Source organism: Oncorhynchus mykiss, chromosome 2, assembly GCF_013265735.2.
Source record: "Oncorhynchus mykiss isolate Arlee chromosome 2, USDA_OmykA_1.1, whole genome shotgun sequence".
NCBI lineage: Eukaryota > Metazoa > Chordata > Actinopteri > Salmoniformes > Salmonidae > Oncorhynchus > Oncorhynchus mykiss.
In genome coordinates this window covers 57232545-57239124 of record NC_048566.1, presented here as the reverse complement: position 1 = coordinate 57239124, position 6580 = coordinate 57232545, and the positions used below count along the sequence as shown (strand labels likewise).

The following is a 6580-nucleotide window of genomic DNA, read 5'->3' as shown; positions in this document are numbered from 1 at the left end:
TCATCATCTGCTAATCTATCACTCCAGTGTTAATTTGCTAAATTGTAATTACTTCGCTACTATGGCCTATTTATTGCCTTACCTCCTCACATTATTTGCACACATTGTATATAGACTTGTATTATTGACTGTACGCTTGTTCATTCCATATGTAACTGTGTTGTTGTTTGTGTCCCACTGCTTTGCTTTATCTTGGCCAGGTCGCAGTTGTAAATGAGAACTTGTTCTCAACTAGCCTACCTGGTTAAATGAAGGTTAAATAAAAAATAAATAGAAAGGGAGTTTCCACTATTGTCAAATTTATCTTAGTGTGCAAGTGTAGACTTCAGAGAAGGGTGGAGAATCAGTATGCAGCCTACATACACGTACTGGATCAGTGAGTTCCAGACCGCTCCAGTTAAGATGCTGCATCAGGATCCGTGTTTTCCAGACAGCTCCAGTTAAGATGCTGTATCAGGATCAGTGAGTTCCAGACCGCTCCAGTTAAGATGCTGCGTCAGGATCAGTGAGTTCCAGACCGCTCCAGTTAAGATGCTGCGTCAGGATCAGTGAGTTCCAGACCGCTCCAGTTAAGATGCTGCGTCAGGATCAGTGAGTTCCAGACCGCTCCAGTTAAGATGCTGAGTCAGGATCAGTGAGTTCCAGACTGCTCCGGTTAAGATGCTGGGTCAGGATCAGTGAGTTCCAGACCGCTCCAGTTAAGATGATGCATCAAGATCTTAGGCCTCTTTGTGAACCTGATCTGAGATAAGTGGAAACAATGAATAACAAAATCACAAGTATGTATACAAAATCTCCCAGTTGGAACAGGTTGGAGCGGACCTCTATCACACAAATCCACTGATTATACATTCCAGGGAGAGGCTTTGGCAGTGAAGACTACATTAAACTCATCCATATATTTTAGAAGTCTAATGGCACTGAAACTATGCTTACATACAATATGTGCCCCTGGGGCCTTATTCACAAAGCGTCTCTGAGTAGGAGTGCTGATCTAGGATCAAGTCCCCTCAGTCCATTCATTATAATCTAAAAGGCCAAACTGATCCTAGATCAGAACTCCAACACCGAAACGCTTTATTATGAATACGGCCCCTGGTGTTTGTATGTTCCTCTATGCTATTTGTCTACACAGAGACTAGACAGAACTGTGGATCTGTGCTCCATTCCCCTCCGGCAGTATAGAGGCCTCATCTGTCATTTGGTTATTTTTACAGCCTTACCGCTGTCTCTCTCTGTCTGGGCTGGAATCAGCTACGGAGTAATCGGGGCCATGCTGGAATCCACATGGAAAGTTTTCTTGGATGACGGGGGAAAAAACTCCATATTTTGATAATTGAGGGAGTCTGGAGGTTGAGGGCTGGATTGGGGAGAGTTGTGTGTCTTTCTCTGCAAACCATTCCCTTTTGCCAATGAGATAAACAGACATACTGTAATAGTGAACATTTGCATTTCATTGGGTCATTTCAGTTGGAAATTAGATGGTTCGTAAGAGCTGGCAGGAAACAGCAATTTCCAGAGAGAAGGATTTACCATGGCTCCAGTTCCTAGAAATATACAGTACCAGTCAAAAGGTTGGACACATCTACTCATTCAAGGGTTTTTCTTTATTTAGACTATTTTCTACATTGTAGAATAATAGTGAAGACATCAAAACTATGAAATAACACATGGAATCATGTAGCAAACAAAAAGTGTTAAACAAATCAAAATATATTTTACATTTGATATTCTTCAAAGTTGCCACCCTTTGCCTTGATGACAGCTTTGCACACTTGGCATTCCCTCATCCGGAATGCTTTTCTAACAATCTTGAAGGAGTTCCCACATATGCTGAACATTTGTTGGCTGCTTTTCCTTCACTCTGCGGTCCAACTCATCCCAAACCAGCTCAATTGGGTTGAGGTCGGGGGATTTTGGAGGCCAGGTCATCTGATGCAGCACTCCATCACTCTACTTCTTGGTCAAATAGCCTTTACACAGACTGGAAGTGTGTTGGGTCATTGTCCTATTGAAAAACAAATGATAGTCCCAAAACAGATGGGATGGCGTATCGCTGCAGAATGCTTTGGTAGCCATGCGGGTTAAGTGTGCCTTGAATTCTAAATGAATCACTGACAGTGTCATCAACAAAGCACCCCCACACCATCACTCCTCCTCCTCCATGCTTCATGGTGGGAACCACACATGCAGAGATCATCCATTCACCTACTCTGCGTCTCACAAAGACACGGCGGTTGGAACCAAACATCTCAAATTCAAACTCATCAGACCAAAGGACAGATTTCCACCGGTCTATTGTCCATTGCTCGTGTTTCTTGGCCTAAGCAAGTCTCGTCTTCTTATTGGTGTCCTTTAGTAGTGGTTTCTTTGCAGCAATTAGACCGTGAAGGCCTGATTCATGCAGGCTCCTCTGAACAGTTCATGTTGAGATGTGTCTGTTACTTGAACTCTATGAAGCATTTATTTGGGCTGGAATTTCTGAGACTGGTAACTCTAATGAACTTATCCCCTGCAGCAGAAGTAACTCTGGGTCTTCCTTTCCTGTGGTGGTCCTCATGAGAGCTAGTTTCATCATAGCGGTTGATGGTTTTTGCGACTGCACTTGAAGTAACATTCAAAATTCTTGAAATTTTCCAGAATGACTAACCCACGTCTTAAATTAATGATGGACTGTCTTTTTTTCTTTGGTTATTTGAGCTGTTCTTGACATAATATTGATTTGGTCTTTTACCTATACCAAACCTACCTTGTCACAACACAACTGATTGGCTCAAACGCATGAAGAAGGAAAGAAATTACACAAACTAACTTTTAATAAGGCACACCTGTTAATTGAAATGCATTCCAGGTGACTACCTCATGAAACTGGTTGAGAGAATGCCAAAAGTTTGCAAAGCTGTCATCAAGGCAAAAGGTTTACCTTTGAACCTTGAAGGATCTCAAATATAAAATATATTTTGATTTGAGTAGGTGTCCAAACTTTTGACTGGTACTGTATACAACAACCCAACTCTTGTTTCAAAACCTAGGACTTTGATGCTGATTCAGTCAATTGAAATGTCAGGATAAGTGAGGATTACCTTCACACCTGCCAATGTGACTCTCTCTGCCACTTACAGTGACTTCAAACACTTACCTGTTGCTAATGTCAGGAAATGAGCTAAAATTTCTGAGGAAATTAGCACGTTTGGCCCAGATTATCTGACACTCAATACTTATTAATCCTACACTCCGGCATACCATAAAACAGATACCCTTGTATGTGTGCGTGTGTGCGTGCATGCTCTTGCATATATACGAACATGTATGAATGCAATAGTGCACATAACTGAAACTTAGGGCTCCTGAGTGGCGCAGCTGTCCAAGGCACTGCATCTCAGTGCTAGGGGCATCACTACAGAAACCCTGGTTTGAATCCAGGCTGTATCACAACCAGCCGTGATTGGACGGAACACAATTGGCCCGGGTTTGTCCGGTGTAGACGGGTCATTGTAAATAAGAATTTGTTCTTAATTGACTTGCCTAGTTAAATAAAGGTTAAATTATATATAAAAAAAATACAATAAAATAACCAACCAATCATTCACTCAAACGTGTAATAACTATGGCTAGGGGTTTCTACGGACCTTGTGACCAGACCGGGAAAAACTCTGGGCCCTAGCAAGAAGTAATGCAGACCCGCCAAAGACTCCATGTGTTTCCTCGTAACGCAAACCACCCGACTCTTATTTAAAGCTACCAATTTTTCCAGGAGGTAGTCATTTCCAACCCTGACGTGCAACCAGACACCCTGAAAGGCTCATGGTAAAACTCCAGAAACAACACACTCACAGCCACAGCCTCTTACCTTCCCCAAACCCCTTTTTCTCCTGTGACTTCTCAGAGGAAGGTAAACACCCTTTCGCAGTGTCAGAAATGCGATTTCATTCTGCTGCGATAGCAAGTACTGGCGTCTGGCTCTTTTTTTTCACCCCCTTTCTTCTTCTTCTTCTTCTTCTCCCCCTCCCTCTGTTCCCACATCTGGATCCCAGTTCCTCATTTATTTATGTGGTCTCCCTTGTTTTTGTGGGACTTTAAAAGTCCTCTACCTTGTTCACTTGGCAGTTTCTCCACAAATCTGATGAGGTCTACAATTACATTTCGCCATAACTGGTCAACTCAGCAATTACATGCTTGACCACAAATTCTCTCCATTCTCTACAGTGCTGCGGCTCATATGGCAGACAGAAATAGAATAGTTTTCATGTCTGTTTGGACGGCCGCCCAGCTGAAACTATGCTCCGCTGCTTGACTGACAGAGGGATGTGGGCTTTTTCTCCCCAAGAAAAACCTTAAGGTCACAAATCCTTACGAAAGACCGAGGGAGCTCCTTCCAGTTGAGCTACCAGTACCTCAGTTAAGCTGCGAGGAGAGAGGAGCTCGCATGGCACTGGTAGAGGCTTGCTCCTCGACAATGAAAACTCCAGGGGACACTTAACCTTTACGACGCTGACCTGAGGCTGGGGTAAGTCTGGCAAACACTCCCCTCGTGTTTACTCCCTGGGGGGGGGGGGGGGATCCGCAGAAGACGACTCTTGTGAGGTTGTCTGTACTTCTTTAAGAGATAAGTGACGTCACAATGGGATAAACTTGAGAATTGTCTATTACTACCTGGTGTCTGACTAAGTCCTGGGTGGCATCATTTTCCTCTTGCTCACTCACCTCGAAGCTCATAGAGAGCTCAGGGCATATTTGAGACCGTTTCTCACTGTTTACCGCTGTTACTGTGTTAGTTGATTCATTGACTCTGTAAGCCACATTACAATAGTGTCTCCCATGGCAATGCTATCTTCATCTGCAGGTCAGGATATTTAACTGGAGATGAAGTTAGTGTCTGTCAGGGGCGCACGGTGGTAGCGCCAAAACTGATATTTTAATGGAGTAACTTTTTGCCTAAATCACAGACAGGCATCGCAGTTGTAAATACTACATAACAGCACTGTAACATAGTGTACCGACGTTGATTAGGTTGCAAGAACAAAAGTAATAACACTGTTATTACAAGGGTAAAAGGTCAGTGCATTACAAAGCAGAACAGATTATTGTTGAAAGTGGGACCATCACTTAAATGTTGTTCTGCCATTATTACCAGGCAACCCATCCCATCGCTACAATATCTATAATAGTGTTGTCATTCAAAAGTACCGTACCACTCAAAAGTTTGGACACACCCACTCATTCAAGGGTTTTTCTTTATTTTGACTATTTTCTACGCTGTAGAATAATAGTGAAGAAATCAAAACTATGAAATAACACATTTGGAATGATTTAGTAACCAAAAAAGTGTTAAATAATTCAAAATATATTTTATATTTGAGTTCTTTAAAGTAGCCACCCTATGCCTTGATGACAGCTTTGCAAACTCTTGGCATTCTCTCAACCAGCTTCACAAGGTATTCACCTGGAATGCATTTCAGTTTACAGGTGTGCCTTGTTAACAGTTCATTTGTGGAATTTCTTTCCTTCTTAATGCGTTTGAGCCAATCAATTTTGTTGTGACAAGGTAGGGGTGGTATACAGAAGATAGCCCTATTTCGTAAAATACCAAGTCCATATTATGGCACGAACAGGCTCAAATAAGCAAAGAGAAACGACAGTCTATTATTACTTTAAGACATGAAGGTCAGTCTATCCGGGAAATGTCAAGAACTTTTAATGTTTCTACAAATGCAGTCACAAAAACCATCAAGCGCTATGATGAAACTGGCCCTCATGAGGACCGCCACAGGAAAGGAAGACCTCTGCGGCAAAGGATAAGTTACCAGCCTCAGAAATTACAGCCAAAATATATGCTTCACAGAGTTCAAGTAACAGACTCATCTCAAATTGAACTTTTCAGAGGAGACTTTGTGAATCAGGCCTTCATGGTTGAATTGCTCCAAAGAAACCACTACTAAAGGACACCAATTGCTTGGGCCAAGAAACACAAGCAATGGACATTAGACCAGTGGAATTCTGTCCTTTGGTCTGATGAGTCGAAATTTGAGATTTTTGGTTCCAAATGCTGTGTCTTTGTGAGACGCAGAGTGGGTGAACGGATGATCTCCGCATGTGTGGTTCCCATCGTGAAGCATGAAGGAGGAGGTGTGATGGTGTGGGAGTGCTTTGCTGGTGTCACTGTCAGTAATTTATTTAGAATTCAAGGCACACTTAACCAACATGTCTATAACAGCATTCTGCAGCGATACGCCATCCCATCTGGTTTGTTTTTCAACAAGACAATGACCCAACGCACTTCCAGGCTGTGTAAGGGCTTTTTCACCAAGAAGGAGAGTGATGGAGTGCTGCATCAGATTATCTGGCTTCCACAATTACCTAACCTCAACCCAATTGAGATGGTTTGGGATGCCTTAGACCGCAGAGTGAAGGAAAAGCAGCCAACAAGTGCTCAGCATATGTGGGAACTCCTTCAATACTGTAGGAAAAGCATTCCAGGTGAAGCTGGTTGAGAGAATGCCAAGAGTGTGCAAAGCTATCATCGAGGCAAAGGGTGGCTACCTTGAAGAATCTAAAATAGAAAATATATTTTGATTTGTTT

At 42.6% G+C, this 6580-nt stretch overlaps 1 protein-coding gene across 2 annotated transcripts in view; it reads left to right on the top strand.

The window, feature by feature from the left end:
• The first annotated feature begins 3873 nt into the window (after positions 1-3873).
• Positions 3874-6580, top strand: part of LOC110492288 (protein inscuteable homolog) — an 82334-nt gene continuing 79627 nt past the window's right edge. For both annotated transcript variants that reach the window (XM_021566491.2, XM_036951290.1), the window contains exon 1: positions 3874-4507. The gene's annotated coding sequence lies outside the window, so the exon portion shown is untranslated. The remainder of the gene's footprint in view (positions 4508-6580) is intronic.